The 14498-nt window shown below is 38.9% G+C and overlaps 1 long non-coding RNA gene across 1 annotated transcript; it reads left to right on the top strand.

The window, feature by feature from the left end:
• Positions 1 to 1175: 1175 nt before the first annotated feature.
• On the top strand, positions 1176 to 13114 carry LOC115293624. Its single transcript, XR_003909533.1, has 4 exons — positions 1176 to 1260; positions 8183 to 8281; positions 12482 to 12655; positions 13028 to 13114. It is a non-coding gene; the product is annotated as an uncharacterized LOC115293624 (long non-coding RNA).
• The last annotated feature ends 1384 nt before the right edge of the window (positions 13115 to 14498 follow it).

Here is a 14498-nt window from a genome sequence, read left to right as displayed (position 1 = left end):
GTAGTGCTTATTTATTTTTGAGGGGGAGATGAAGCAGAGAGAGAGGGAGACAAAAGATCTGAAGTGAGCTATGTGCTGACAGCAGAGAGCCTGACTCAGGGCTCTAACTCACAAACCATGAGATCATGACCTGAGTTGAAGTTGGACACATAACCAACTGAGCCACCTAGCCGCCCCAATTAAAATTCTGTCTTTTGATGGAAAAAGGCTTATATTTGGTTTTCCAGGAGTGGTGGGTATGCCTGAATTTTTGCCTCCTTGCTGCCCATCCTAACAATTGTCCCTGGTAACACAGTTGACTAGGAGTAGAAGGAAATTCATGTGCTTGAACCAAACTGCAGTTCCAAATCAGAAGGAGGGGAACCATGAATTCTTGCTTTCTTCCCACTCTCAGCACAAATCACTATATAAAGGCCTTAATCTAATTCTGATTTCATCCTGATTTAGCATGGTCCACTAGAAACTTCCTTTCTGGAATCTGAAATTCTTTATAACTGAGTTCAGCTCACAAATGCACTGGCTTTGTTGCCTTTTAGAGGCCTTGATGCCCTCAGAGTAGCACAGTTATTTGTAGCAAAGGACAGACCTTTGTACTCCATTGGCAGCTTCTGCTCGGTAGAGTTTGTGGGAGCCTGAGAGGAAGAAGCCCAGACATGCATGCAATTTCCTCCCCTGTTCAATTCACTCCATTGTCTTTTTGGTGGTTTGACCTCTTACGACAATTGTAAGGTGTCTTGGAAAATTCTGAGATATCATTCATAGCTCTTGATGTGCAGAGAGAAGATTTTTAATCAAAATGAAAGCAGTAATAGAAATGTATTTCCAGAGAGGGTTGGGTTTTGTTTAAGCTATATGTCTTCATCAAATTCCAACTGGGAGAGTTCACTTCTTATCACAGATAGTTAATAAGAATTTGTGGGACACCCACTCTGTTTAGAGTGCAATAATATGCCATTGTTTAGGGTTCAAACAAAAAGCTAATTCAACAACCCCAGTTAAAGAGGTTTCTTTCCCCCTTTGTGGTGGCCAATTTTATCTGAGAGATTGACTATATCTCAATGGTAGAACTATGTGGTATAATATAACATGACTTATCATAAATTTGCAGTTTATTATGAAATAAGATGGGGCAGTGATCTGCAGCCAACAAGAAAAGGATTTATCTCCATTCCTCTCCGCTCTGGCTTCTGACAGTTACAGCGGTGAGAGAGATGTTCCAAGCCTAAAGGAAAGAAGGATGCAACGTCACCATCTGGCATGGTGAGATGTGTAATGTGTTCTCAGGATAATTCTGTTTTTGTCTGGTTGTAAAAACCTGCCCTGTGTTTTTATTACTCAATCACTTCTTGAGCCGGTAAGCCTGGTATAGGCACAGAAATTAGTTCAGATATGTTTTTAATCACAAGATAGCCTTAGCAAATTAGGCAACTGATTCAGAACAACTGATTGTTTCAACCACAGTCACACAGCAGGAAGACCACAAAATCAAACAAGTGCCCTATATCTTGTGTAGGAACAAACGTGCACAGAAAGAGAAGATAAATCTCTGCCGGAAACCAGCCAGATTTCATTTGTTACTTCAGCTGTTTGGCAAGATCTTTTGGATATAAACTTTTTAGAAGTTTTTTATTTTTTTGTTTTTGTATTTGTTTTAATCTATGGAACTGGCTGAGTTCTTTGAAATGTCACTTCACTTTGACATTTGGAATGATGATTAAAGCTTAGCTTACTGGCCATGTCCAAACACAAAATGAAGGGAAGGATGTGGGTAAAATCTCTGGATGATTTGGGCCAAAAAGAACTCTATTGGTAATCTAGGGCCCATTTCTGGTGTCTCACCTTCAGTAATGAGGTAGCCGGGTGTGTCACTTCCAGCTTTGCATTTATCTTTCAGGATATTGTTCTAAATTTTTCAGAATATCTGATTTATTAAGTTTTATAGAGTCAAATATCATTTGAAGGTAACATTTACCTATGTTTATAAAGTTCAATCCATTGGCACCAAACCCTTAAACTATTAATTTTTATGTCACTAGAAATATGGTTTAAAATGTTCAGTATGATGTGAATAATATCCCTATTTGATTTTTTTCCCTCATCTTGCAATTAATTTAAGGGTATCATAGAAGGTAGTCTCAGCATCAAGAGCAAACAAAATTATGATTTTTAATTGAAATTTTAGTGGAGGTTATTATAGATCCACATGCAGTTATAAGAAATGATACAGTGAGGTCCCTTGTACACTTTGCCCAGGTGCCCCAGTGTTTACAATTTCTTTCTTTTCTTTAATGTTTTTATTTATTTTTGAGAGAGAGAGAGAGAGAGAGAATGCATGCAAATGGGTGAGGGCAGAGAGAGAGAGAAGATGCAGAATATGAAGCAGGCTCCAGCTCTGAGCTGTCAACACAGAGCCTGAGGCAGGGCTGGAACTCATGAACTCAAAGATCATGACTGGAGCTGAAGTCGGACACTTAACTGACTGAGCCACCCACATGCCCCAGTGTTTGCAATATCTAAAACTGTAGGTCAAATTGGGGTATTGGCGTTGGTACAATCCAATGATCTTATTTGTATTTCCCTAGATGTACTTGTATGTATGTTTGTGTGTTTACTTACACCATGTTTCATCTATATAGTTTTCTGTACTTACCACTCAGTCAAGATATACACAGTGCCATCACCATAGGGATTTTTTATGTTGCCTTTTAGTAAGTACACACACTTCCTCTCCACCCAGCCAAACTGTATTAGGTTTTAGCCAATCAGGTAGTTCTCCACATAGATTGGAATGCCAGGATATATAGTGATTAATACATTAAGTCCCACTGGCTAAGTTTCAATCCTGGCTCTGCCACCACACTAGGTTAAGAACCTTAGCAAATTTATCTACCTCATCTTATTTAAGCCTCACAAAAGCTCTGTGAGATAGGCATTTTTGTCCCTGTTTTTATATGAGGAAACTGAGCCTTAGAGAAATGAAAGGCAATATAGGGGGTGCCTAGGTGGCTCAATTGGTTAAGTGACCGACTCTTGATTTGGGATCAGGTCATGATCTCACAGTTTGTGAAATTAAGCCCCCTGTCGGGGTCTATGCTGTCAGTGCAGAGCCTGTTTGAGATTCTCTCTTTCTCCCTCTCTCTCTCTCTCTGTGCCTCCCAGGCTCTCTCTTTCTCTCTAAAAATAAATAAATAAATATTTAAAGAAGAAAAGAAATACATATAGAAAGACGATACAGTATTTGCCTAAAGCAGCATACACATTTGAATTAACATTCAAACCCACACCCATCTGACCCCAAAAGCCATGATTTTTCACAACAGAAAATGTATTAATTTCAGGCATTCCAGTTAGAGCAGTGTGCTGGTTGTTACACATATGTCCCACCCTCAAACTCACCCTTCTAGTGCCAGCTTTGTGATGCAAAACACAATTCTCTTTTGCCAACTTTCTTCTTCATTGGTTCTGCCAATAGGAGGTGCTGGGGAACAGGTCCCTTGCTCTTTCCCATGTGTTTCCTGTTCCCATCAATGCCACCCTGCCACACCTCTTCACCCTGACCGTGGCAGTTCCTTCTAGTAGCCACAGTTAACTCCATTCTGCAGGTGGCCCACATTCCCAGAATTGACTCCTCTGCACCCCTCAGTGATACCATACCATCCAACTATACGGTCACTTCAGAGATCTGGCTCCCAGTAACTCTGGGTCCATCCTTCTAGTTTCTGAGGCATCTTAAATCTCCAATCTCTGCTGTCTGAGCTTCTGAATTTTAATATTCCAGCCTCTATGCTTTGTTCTTCCCCATCCTGAAGTTCCTACCTCTGTGATGATCACTTCCTAAAGTTATTACTTCCATGATCGTCTTAATGTTCTCTTCTTGTGTTTCTAGCTCTCCAGCACTTAATAAGTAGCTCTATATAGTAAATAATGGGTCAGTGATTTACTTATTTAAGCTGTTTATTAAATGAATTATTTATTAAAATAATTGGTATGGTTTCTGTCTCTGGATTGTGCCCTGGCTAATACAAGTAACTAGCTCATAGTTTGGAAATTTATTTGTGAGATCGACCAAGAGTATAGCAAGATTATTTGGCAAATAGGACATGTTATAATTTTAACAAAATATTTGAAAATTTAAAATATGGCAAAAAGATGACAGTGCATCTGTCCTTTGAGTGTCACATCATCATTGTGTAACAGGCCTACCCACAGATTATATTCTTCTGTACTGTAATGCACCTGTGTTTAACATACTATTTATTATTGCTTAGGGCCCACACTCTATGACATTAGACATAAACTTGTAGAAGATTGATAAGTGGCAAATTATTTTTCTTTTTTAAAAATTTTTTAATGTTTATTTTTGAGAGAGAGAGAGAGAGAGAGAGACAGAGTTTGAGCAGGGGAGGGACACACAGAGAGGGAGGCACAGAATCTGAATCAGGCTTCAGGCTACTAACTGTCAGTACAGAGCCCAATGCCAGGCTCGAACCCAAGAACCATGAGACCATGAACTGCACTGAGGTAGGACACTTAACCAACTGAGCCATCCAGGCACCCCTGGCAAATGATTTTTCTAGAGTAGAGCTGTTAATAATTTCTGTTGGGTGGAAAAAAGAATCTCAAAGGTTATCATTTTTCAATGTTTATTTATTTATTTTTGAGAGACAAAGAGAGAGAAAGAGAGAAGGAATCTCAAGCAGGCTCTGTGCTGACTGATGTGGGACTCGAACCCATGACCTGTGAGATCATGACCTGAGCGAAAAGTAAGAGTCACACACTTAACTGACTGAGCCACCCAGATGCCCCTCAAAGGTCATAGTTTTATTATCCTACAGGGCATTCAGCCCTTTTTTTAAATTAATGGTTTTTGTTTTTTAGCAGTTTTAGGTTGACAGATAAGCTGAACAAACAGTACAGACAGTTCAATGTATCCTGTCTCTCTTTTACTCAACTTGCACTGTTTCCCCTATTAATAATATCATGCTTCATATGGAACATTTCTTAACAATTGATGAACCAATATTGATCCATTATCATTAACTAAAGCCCATAGTTTACCTTGTGGCTCGTTCTTTGTGCTGTACATTGTATGGAATTTAACAATGCACAGTGTCATGTACCCACCATTCAAGTATCATGCAGAATGATTTCATTGCCCTAGAGGTCTCCTGCCTTCCCTATTCAACCTTTCCACCTCCTCCTGAATCCCTGCCAACCACTGCTCCTTTTTTCTGTAACAATATACAGTAATTTTTATTTTTATTAATTTAGTGCATTTTTCTCCCAAATTACTAAGTTAATTTGTATATGTCCAAGGAATAAAATAATGCAAAACTATGAGAGAAAAAAGTTAATCTGCATCCTCTATCTCTCATTTCTAGTCTTACTCCTCTTCCTGGAGAGAACCATATATCTTAGGTGTGCATTCTTCCCTAATCTACTTCCGGTTTTTACAAAATGGGGGTGCATGTGTGTGTAAGAACCACTGATATTTTTATCATCTCTACAGTTTTGCCTTTTCCAGAATGATGTATGTTTATAATCACACAGTATGTAGTCTTTTCAGTCTGGCTTCTTTCCTTTAGTAAAATGCGTTAAAGTTTCCTCCATGTCTTTTTGTGTCATTTCTTTTTAGTGCTAATATTCCATTGTATGGGTATAGCAGTTTAATTTTCCATTCATCTCTTGAGGGACAGCTTGATTGTTTCCAGGTTTTGGTGCTAGCTGCTATAATTATTTGTGTGTAGGTTTTTGTGTGGACATGAATTTTCAACTCGTTTGTGATTGCTGAATCACAAGGGTACATTTTGCCTTGTGAGAAACTGCCAAACTGTCTTTCAAAGTGGCTGTACTAGTTTGCATTCCTATGCCTTTTTAAACAAATCTAATTTAAAAAACCACAACACCTAATTTAGCAATCTTGCTTTCATAAACCATATATATTCAGTCTCTTGAACTCTCCTATAAACCAGTTTTACCATCTTGATGGTGCCCCGGTTAACAAGGTAGTTAAATACTCAACATGTGCTCACTTAAATGTTTGTATTAAGAGCCATTTTTCACCTTTTAAAAATTTTACTTTGACAATAGTCGCCAATGATATTTCCCACATGGAAGATGGCCCTACTGATTAACATAGGAAGAAAACCCTTTTGTCTTTTTTCTAAGTTATGGTAATGACCTTTACCCTCACACTCAGATTCCTCAAGGTCAACTCACATGTAAACTGGCTCAGCAACCCTATTAAAGGCTAATCTTTTATAAGTGCAAAAGAGTAGCTGGTGAACATTCCAGTGAACTGAGCCATAGATTCATTTAAAAAAAAGTTTCAACTTGAAAACCAATTACTGGATAAATGCTAAGTCACCCTGGTATAAATCTGATTAAAGTGAATTTTTCAAGCCACACAGTCTCCATTTTTCATATATTTTTAATTCTGTGGCTTCTGTTAAAGGAGAAGATTGAAATCAACCTTCTGCAACTAGGTCTTAGACTTATCTTTAAGAAATAGATTCCTCACAGGGTTTTGAGGCCTACTGGCTGAATTCTGACACTGCACAAAACTTCCCCAGGCAGAGACAGAGTAGAATTACGAGTCTGGTAGTCAGGGAGGCTAGGGTGTGTGGTTTGAATGTCAAGGGCATTCTCGGGCTTGCTGCAAACCTCATTCTGATTCGTCCATTCTCAGACTGTTGAGCTGAAGTCTACTTCTCTGCAGTGTCAAGTTATTCCAGATGGTGGATAGAATGATTTTCTCTCCTCACCTTCCTCAGATGTGGAGCTCCGGCAGCGGCTGGCACTGTGCACATGTAACTTGCCCGCCACACACACCCACACCTCGGTTAATGTAAAGGCCCCAACATAAACATTAGTTCTCACGAGTGTTCCAAGGATTTTAAAGGGTTTGGTTTGTAAAAAAATATTTAGTCAGCTTGTGACAGCTACAATCCTGCTCCTGTTTCAGCTTTAAAAAAAAAAAAAAAAAAGAAGAAAATAAAAAGGAAACCATATTCATTTCTTCCTTCCACAGCTCAGTGACGTTCCAGAAAGTAGAAAGAATCCCTTAGCTTGCCTCACTGGTAGAAATGCCTGGTTGGGACATTCCTTTGGCCACTTCAGCTGAAAACTGCATACCTTGGGGACTGAAGCATCCCTGCTTTAGTCTCCTGTCTGAGAACTGACTGAGAACTGTCTGCAAAGATAGGGGAACTCTGTGCACCCCCCCCCCCTAAGAAAGCAACCTCAAACCACACCTGACCCCAGATGGAGGCTGCATTTCCAGAGAGAAAACACAGCCACTGAGATAGTAGCATCACTCAGGATCCCTTTTTTATTTTGACTGCTGAACAGGTAACTACTGTCTGAGGAGTGTTTGTTTCCAACATAGTGAAGGTAACTCTTTGACCTGGTGAAATGAGACCGTTGTCATTATGACACACTGTGGTAACCTCCAAGAAGCCATTCTTGAAAGTGAAGGAAACTGACCTATAGGAAACGGAAAAGCTGACCGTCCTTTTCTATCTGGGATACTCATGCTCCTGGCCCTTTTGCTGCTGTAGCTTGTGCTTAATTCCTTGTTGAATTTGGCAATGAGCTGGTGAGAAAAACAAGGGTATTAATAATGATAATAGACTTTTGAACTTCCTGGGTACACTATGTCCTTGTACCCAAGTGCTGAATAGAATTTTTTAAAAAGATTATTTGTGTGTGTGTGTGTGTGTGTGTGTGTGTGTGTGGTATATGTGTGTGCCATGAAACTAAATTTTGCCACAAACTTAAATCATTCATTTTCCTTTGTCCCGGGAAAAAACATATTTTTGTCTCTGCGGCATTTGAATCAACTCTCATTTCCTGATTTTGGCATTTGAAAATGTTTTATGACATAAAGAGACCTTATTTATGTATTCAGCAACTCGTGCCACAAAGCCTTAGGGCCTGCCAATTAAAAATACAGCAGCAAAGGAGTGAAGCCGTTTGATGATTTTCCATCGATGAGATGGTTTTCCATCATCAGCAAGCTCCTTGCAATATGAAACTGCTATTTGGTGACTCAAACACTATAAATCTGGTTGTCTTTCTGGTTTTGTGGCAAATCCCACCTGCTGTGGTCTTTGTTGGTAACTTGTGGATTTTGGTCTGTTTGCCAATTGTTGATCCCTCTTCTCTATCCCTCTCTTGTTAGAAAGGTGGACAATCAAGAAAGAGGAGGACAAGGAGGAGAGAGACAGAAAGAAAGGTGGAAAATCGACTCGAATTATAGGTTCTGGGAAAACGGATCCTGGTAGGAGTCCCCTAGGGGTGGTACCATTTATGCACTTGATCTACAGAATTCAAAGTCTAAGGCAACTGAAGTCTGCTGCAGAAGTTTTCTTGGCATATTAAAATTCCCTGCAAGAGAGCTTACCAGAAAAGGCATACTCGAGGTGAAGAGCTGGTGTCTACATCTTTGCCTCACATGGTCAAATTTCTGGGAAAAACTCAGCTAGGAGCTCTTCTGAGAAATAAGCTGACATCACAGGGTTGAGGGACTTACTGCCTCAAGACTCTAAAGCTCTAGAAATTTGCCAAAGCCACTATTTGTTTAAAATAGACTCCAGGGGCGCCTGGGTGTTTCACTTGGTTAAGAATCCAACTCTTAATTTTGGCTCAGGTCATAATCCAGGGCTGTGGAATCAAGTCCCATGTCAGGTTCCATGGTGATTGTGGAGGCTGCTTAAGATTCTCTCTCTCTCTCTTTCTCCTCTGCTCACACTCTCTCTAAAATAAAAAAAAAAATTTAAAAAGAAAAGAAAATTGACTCTAGCTTGTAATCATATGCATTAATGCTTCCTTACATACAAGGGAGAAGCAATGCTCCAGGAGTGATGTTCTCTGCTGTGAGGGATTCCAGTGCCAGCAGTTTGTATGATTAATACAAATGTAAGACACATTTGGTGGAAGCCTCCAGCAAAAGCAATTTATATATTTATCTCATGCTATTTCTCCCATAATTTGGCCTTCTTAAGAAACCTGATTGACAAAATTGCACTTTGGGCATTCTGAAAATGCAACATTATCACTGACTAAAGAGTAAATTGAAGCTAGAAGATGTTTAGGTGTTTAAATGACCTAATCCAATCCTTGACAACTCCTTTTCTGACTCCCTACCTTCTTTCTCTTCCTCTTTTTTTTTTCACAAAAGCATGGCATTAACACATGGAATAAGAGGTTTTTAAACATGGAATTATTATAGCACAAACATTTTTTTTAAATCTTTCATGGTTCTATCAACTAGAAACAACCATGGTAATCATATTAGTGTATTTCCTTCAGTCTTTTCTTCAATCCTGAAGTTTTATGTATGTTGTATCATAAATTGTGTGCATTATACTATAATGTTTTATAAACTGGCATACTTACTATAAATAATTTACATGCAGAAATGAATAAAGGAGAAACTAACACTTCTATAATCCCAACCTATAATAGTCATAAAAATAATTACTAGAAAACTTTGATAATATTACTCTTATACATATCAAGTTTATATATGTATTATATATTACGTTATAAGTTGATACATGGTAGCTAATATATTATCCATTATATATGCTGACTTGATGTTTTTACCAAATGGCTTATACTATATATTCTGTTCAATAATTGGCTTTTTTTCATAACAATACATCTAACCATCTTTCAGAGTCCAGATATGTGTATCTGTTCTATTTTAAAAATGACTATATAGTATTCCATTGCATGGATGTACCATACTTTATGTGATCCCTACTGATGAAGATTTGTTATTTCTAACTTTATGCTATTATAAAGAATACAGTGGTTATCTTCTATATTTATCTTTGCATGCCTGTTTGCTAAGTAAAATTGTATCAAAAGATATTGTGCATATATTTTTAAGTATATCATCATTACATTAGATGTAATTATGTCTTCCATTTCCACTAATGATTACATCATTTCATGATATCACATTAACTTTGTAAGTATCATTTTATGGCTCATAATATCTCACCAAGTGAACCCATGCTTCTAAGTCATATGAATACTGTACACATGAGAATATGCTTGTCCCTCACTGTCTTTAACTACATAACATGCTTACCCCTCACTGTTTTCAGTTACTAACACTACCAGCTGGCTTTAACCACATTTTGAGTGGAACTCAATATGACTATGAAATGTGTCTTGCTGGAGGCAAAAAAATAGTTAAGCAATTTTTAAAAGTTGCATTACATCTGTGAAGGTAGAAAAAGATACAATAGAGTCACATTGCCTAATTTCACTAAAGGAATAAGCCAGTATTTCAAAGATAAAAAATTTTCTTTTTTTTAAGTTTATTTTTATTCATGTTGAGAGAGAGAGAGAGAGCAAGCAGGAGAGGGTCAGAAAGACAGAGACAGAATCCTAAGCACTGAGCACTGAGCCCAAAGCAGAGCTCAAACTCATGAACTGTGAAATCACATTCTGAGCCCAAATCAAGAGTCAGATGCTTAATCAACTGAGCCACCCAGGTGCCCCCCCAAAATTATTTCCTGATGGCAAATCTACCCACCTAAGATTTCAGAGGAAAGTCTCTTTTAAAGATAGTCATGTAAAAAAAATAGTCATGTCAGAGCAAAAAGAGGTTTCTAAAATTAAAATAATTCATTAGTATTTAAGCTAGGTAACCCCAATCTTTCCTGACCACATGATGTTTGTTGACCCTGTGTCTCTTCCTCTGGTTTATGCATGCATTGTTCTGACAGCTGTCAGATAGTGTCATACCATCATCATCAATAAATCCTATAGATAAAATGCAGACTAATAAGTTTGTTCAGACTTATGTCCCCAATATGCAAAATCACACCTCTATCAAGAGCCTACTTCCCAGAAACATCAAACATAGAAGATTCTGCAATTATGGAAACTTTTATTTGTTTATTCTATGTGAAGCATTGCCAGAATCCAGGGTTTTCAAAAATGAGTAAGTGAAAGCTTTTTTTCACATAAAATTGTATATCAAACCTAATATGTAAAACATTAAAGAAAAATATGCACATGTCCAAGCTAGATCTTTGTTCAGAGCCCCACTTCCTCAGCTCTCTCTTTCCCCCGTACTGTGTGGTTCTTGAGGTACCCGCCAGGTTGCAGCAGGGTCTACAGTAAGAAACAAAGTAATAGACAAGATATTGGTAAGTTATGAGAGGAACCAAATCTGCAAGAAATGAATCCTGTCTTCTAGAGATACATGGTTCTGATATTTAGTGCCTTTTAAACTATGTGAGGGGCGCCTGGGTGGCTCAGTTGGTTAAGCCTCCGGCTTCGGCTCAGGTCAGATCTCACGTTTGTGGGTTCGAGCCCCGCGTCAGGCTCTGTGCTGACAGCTAGCTCAGAGCCTGGAGCCTGTTTCCGGTTCTGTGTCTCCTTCTCTCTCTGCCCCTCCCCCTCTCATGCTCTGTCTCTCTCTGTATCAAAAATAAATAAAACATTAAAAAATGGTTTAAAAAAAGAAACTATGTGAAATATATGCAGTTATGGCTAAAGTCTAAAATGGCCAATCCCAGGGCATCTGGGAGGCTCAGTCATCTGAGCTTCTGACCAGCTCAGGTCATGATCTTACAGTTCATGGGTTCGAGCCCCGTGTTGGCCTTTTTGCAGTCGCGTGAAGCCTGCTTCAGATTCTCTGCTCCCCTCTTTCTGCCCCCCCCAACTTGTACTCCCTTCTCAAAAATAAATAAACATTTATTTAAATAAAATAAAATAGAATGGTCAATCCCATTATTAACTAAAATCATATCATGAGAAAGTTTTCTTTTTAATGACAAGCTTAGTTCACTTTCAACCAGAAAAACAGTATATTCACAGACATTATCTGGTTATAAGAATGACAGTGAAGTTAACCTATCATACTGAGTTTAGTGATAATGTAAATATAAAGTTCAATATATTTTTATATATTACATAAATGTGTTTGGAGATTACCCTCATTCTACAGTCCTGCGTGGTACTGTAGGTTTCATTATATCAGGATGAAAGCAAACTTTAGAGATCTAGAAGTTTGGAATTAAAGTAGTCCCATGCATGACTTTAAATTTTAAAAATGTTTATTTATTTATGTTTGAGAGAGAGAGAGACAGAACATGAGTGGGAGAGGGGCAGAGAGAGGTGAGGACAGAAGATCTGAAGTGGCCTCCACATTGACACCAGACAGCCTGACGCAGGGCTTGAATCCATAAGCTGTGAGATCATGACTTGAGCCGAAGTTGGATGCTTAACTGTCTGGGCCACCCAGCACCCCAGCATTACTTTAAAAATGAGGCCACAGTGCCTGGCTGTCTCAGTTGGGAGAGCATGTGACTCTTGACCTTGGGGTTGTGAGTTTCTGCCCCATGTTAGATATAGAGATTAAATAAATAAGCTTAAAAAATGACTCCAAAGACCATCTATATCAGAATCAAGTTGATGTGTGTAAAATTTAGATTTTTCTACTTTATCTCCAAAGATTTTTATTTGGTATCTGGGGAGAAGTCCAGAAATGTGTACTTTTTCAAATCGTCTCCAAGTGATTCCAGTATGCACTGAGGCAAGAAGCTGGCAATGGGGAGTTACAGCAAGAGATAATAGGAATTCTGATACGGAATGTGCAGAGCTCAACTGCAAGTAAGCTATAAAGCAGGTAGGTATCTGACATCTGAGATGTCTCCGAACAGTCTGGTTAGTCTGGGTTACTCATTCTCAGATCTCTTCTTTACTCTTTGTCCTCTCTGCTCAGCATAGTAGGGTGCCTGGTGCTTACAAGCTGTTTCCTAGCCCCCTACAGCCTGTCGTTAAGTGGGGACAGTCACTGACAAGTACTGGCATAAATCTGGAGGGCAGAAGAGGAATGCAGGGCATTTTCCCTGCTTTTCTGTCTTTGCCTTCTCTGTCTGCAATCATGTATTCTTCATGGCTTCCACTTACATCAGGCAGACCGTTGTGGTTCTTGCTGCTACGAGCTGATTCAAACCCATGGGCTCTAATCATATCATTTTCTACCCTTTCTCTCCAGCCTTCGGGTGGTAGTGCCGTGTGCTGCTGCTGCTGTAGCTGGGATACCTGAACATCCCATATTGACTTCTCAGCTGTTTCATCATCCACGTAACCAATTCCTTTTATTAAATTCTATTTTATATATTCAGAACAGTTTTTTTTAACACTTTTAAAAAATGTTTAGAGTTTATTAATTTTGAAAGAGAGAGACAGGGGAGACAGAGAGAGAGAGAGGGAGAAAGAGAGAGACAGAGAGAGAGAGGAAGCGGTGGAGGGGCAGAGAAAGAGGGAAAGAGAGAATCCCAAGCAGGCTCCTCACTGTCAGTACAGAACCCAAGGTGGGGCTCAAACTCACGAACTGTGAGATCATGACCTGAGCCAAAACCAAGAGTCAGATGCTCAACAGACTGAGCCACCCAGTTGCCCCAGAACACATTCTGTTTCCTTGTTGGATTCTGGCTGCTGCAGGGCTCCAGCCACAGAGCTAGCTAGGGCTCAGAACCAGGTCTCCACTCACTACTGGAGCAGGTGGGCAAGAATATGGCAGAAAGGGCCCAGTCATGCTGGTGGAGCCATGGGGTGTATGCCTCAGGATTCTCAAATGTGTAATGAGCTTGGAGCCTCCCCAAAGGCTGCATCCTGTGGTCTTCGAAAAGGTCACAAGGGTACAATGTCTTCTGGAAGCCATGTGCCTGGAGTACCTAGCACATAGTAGGGGCTTGATAGGTATTTATTGATTGGATGTGTATAGTTTGCAAGGGAAATGATCTGATCAGAATTAGGGGGAAGAATTTGAAAGAGATTCTTTTCTTTTTTTTCTTATTTTTTTTAATGTTTATTCATTTTTGAGAGACAGAGACAGACCATGAGCAGGGGAGGGGCAGAGAGAGAGACACAGAATCCGAAGCAGGCTCCAGGCTCTGAGCTGTCAGCACAGAGTCCATCACAGTGCTTGAACTCATGAATCGTGAGATCATAACCTGAGCCAAAGTCAGACGCTTAACCGACTGATCTACTCAGGCGCCTTGAAGGAGATTCTTTTCAACACAGTCCAACAAATATTTCTGGTGTGAAAATAAAATGATAGGTTGTTTTTCTGAAACTATTTTTGTTTTTAAGTACCCAGAAATTTTAGGTGAAGTGAATATTTTATAGGGATCAAGTCAGGGTTTTTTAAAACTAGAAAACCATGCCTATGAACTAAAGGTTTATTTTTATCTACCTGACAATGAATATTAGTCACTATCTTACTTTTGCAAAAAAAAAAATGTTATGAGATAAGGAGTATCAGAATCTTGTTATATTAGATTTCTACTTAATTTTGTTTAGTAAAGTGTTATATTGCTAGGAAAGTAAAAATCTAGTGTTACTGGGAGAACAATTAAGACTTTGGAGAAAGTAAAATGTAATAGGATTAATGGGTTAATGTTTCAGTGTAGGTTGGAACATTTAATATTTTATATTAATAAATGAAATGAAGTCCAAATTTC

Source organism: Suricata suricatta, chromosome 6 (genome assembly GCF_006229205.1).
Source record: "Suricata suricatta isolate VVHF042 chromosome 6, meerkat_22Aug2017_6uvM2_HiC, whole genome shotgun sequence".
In the NCBI taxonomy this organism is placed as follows: Eukaryota; Metazoa; Chordata; class Mammalia; order Carnivora; family Herpestidae; genus Suricata; species Suricata suricatta.
The sequence above is the reverse complement of the archived record's forward strand: the minus strand, read 5'-3'. Positions and strand labels throughout refer to the sequence as shown.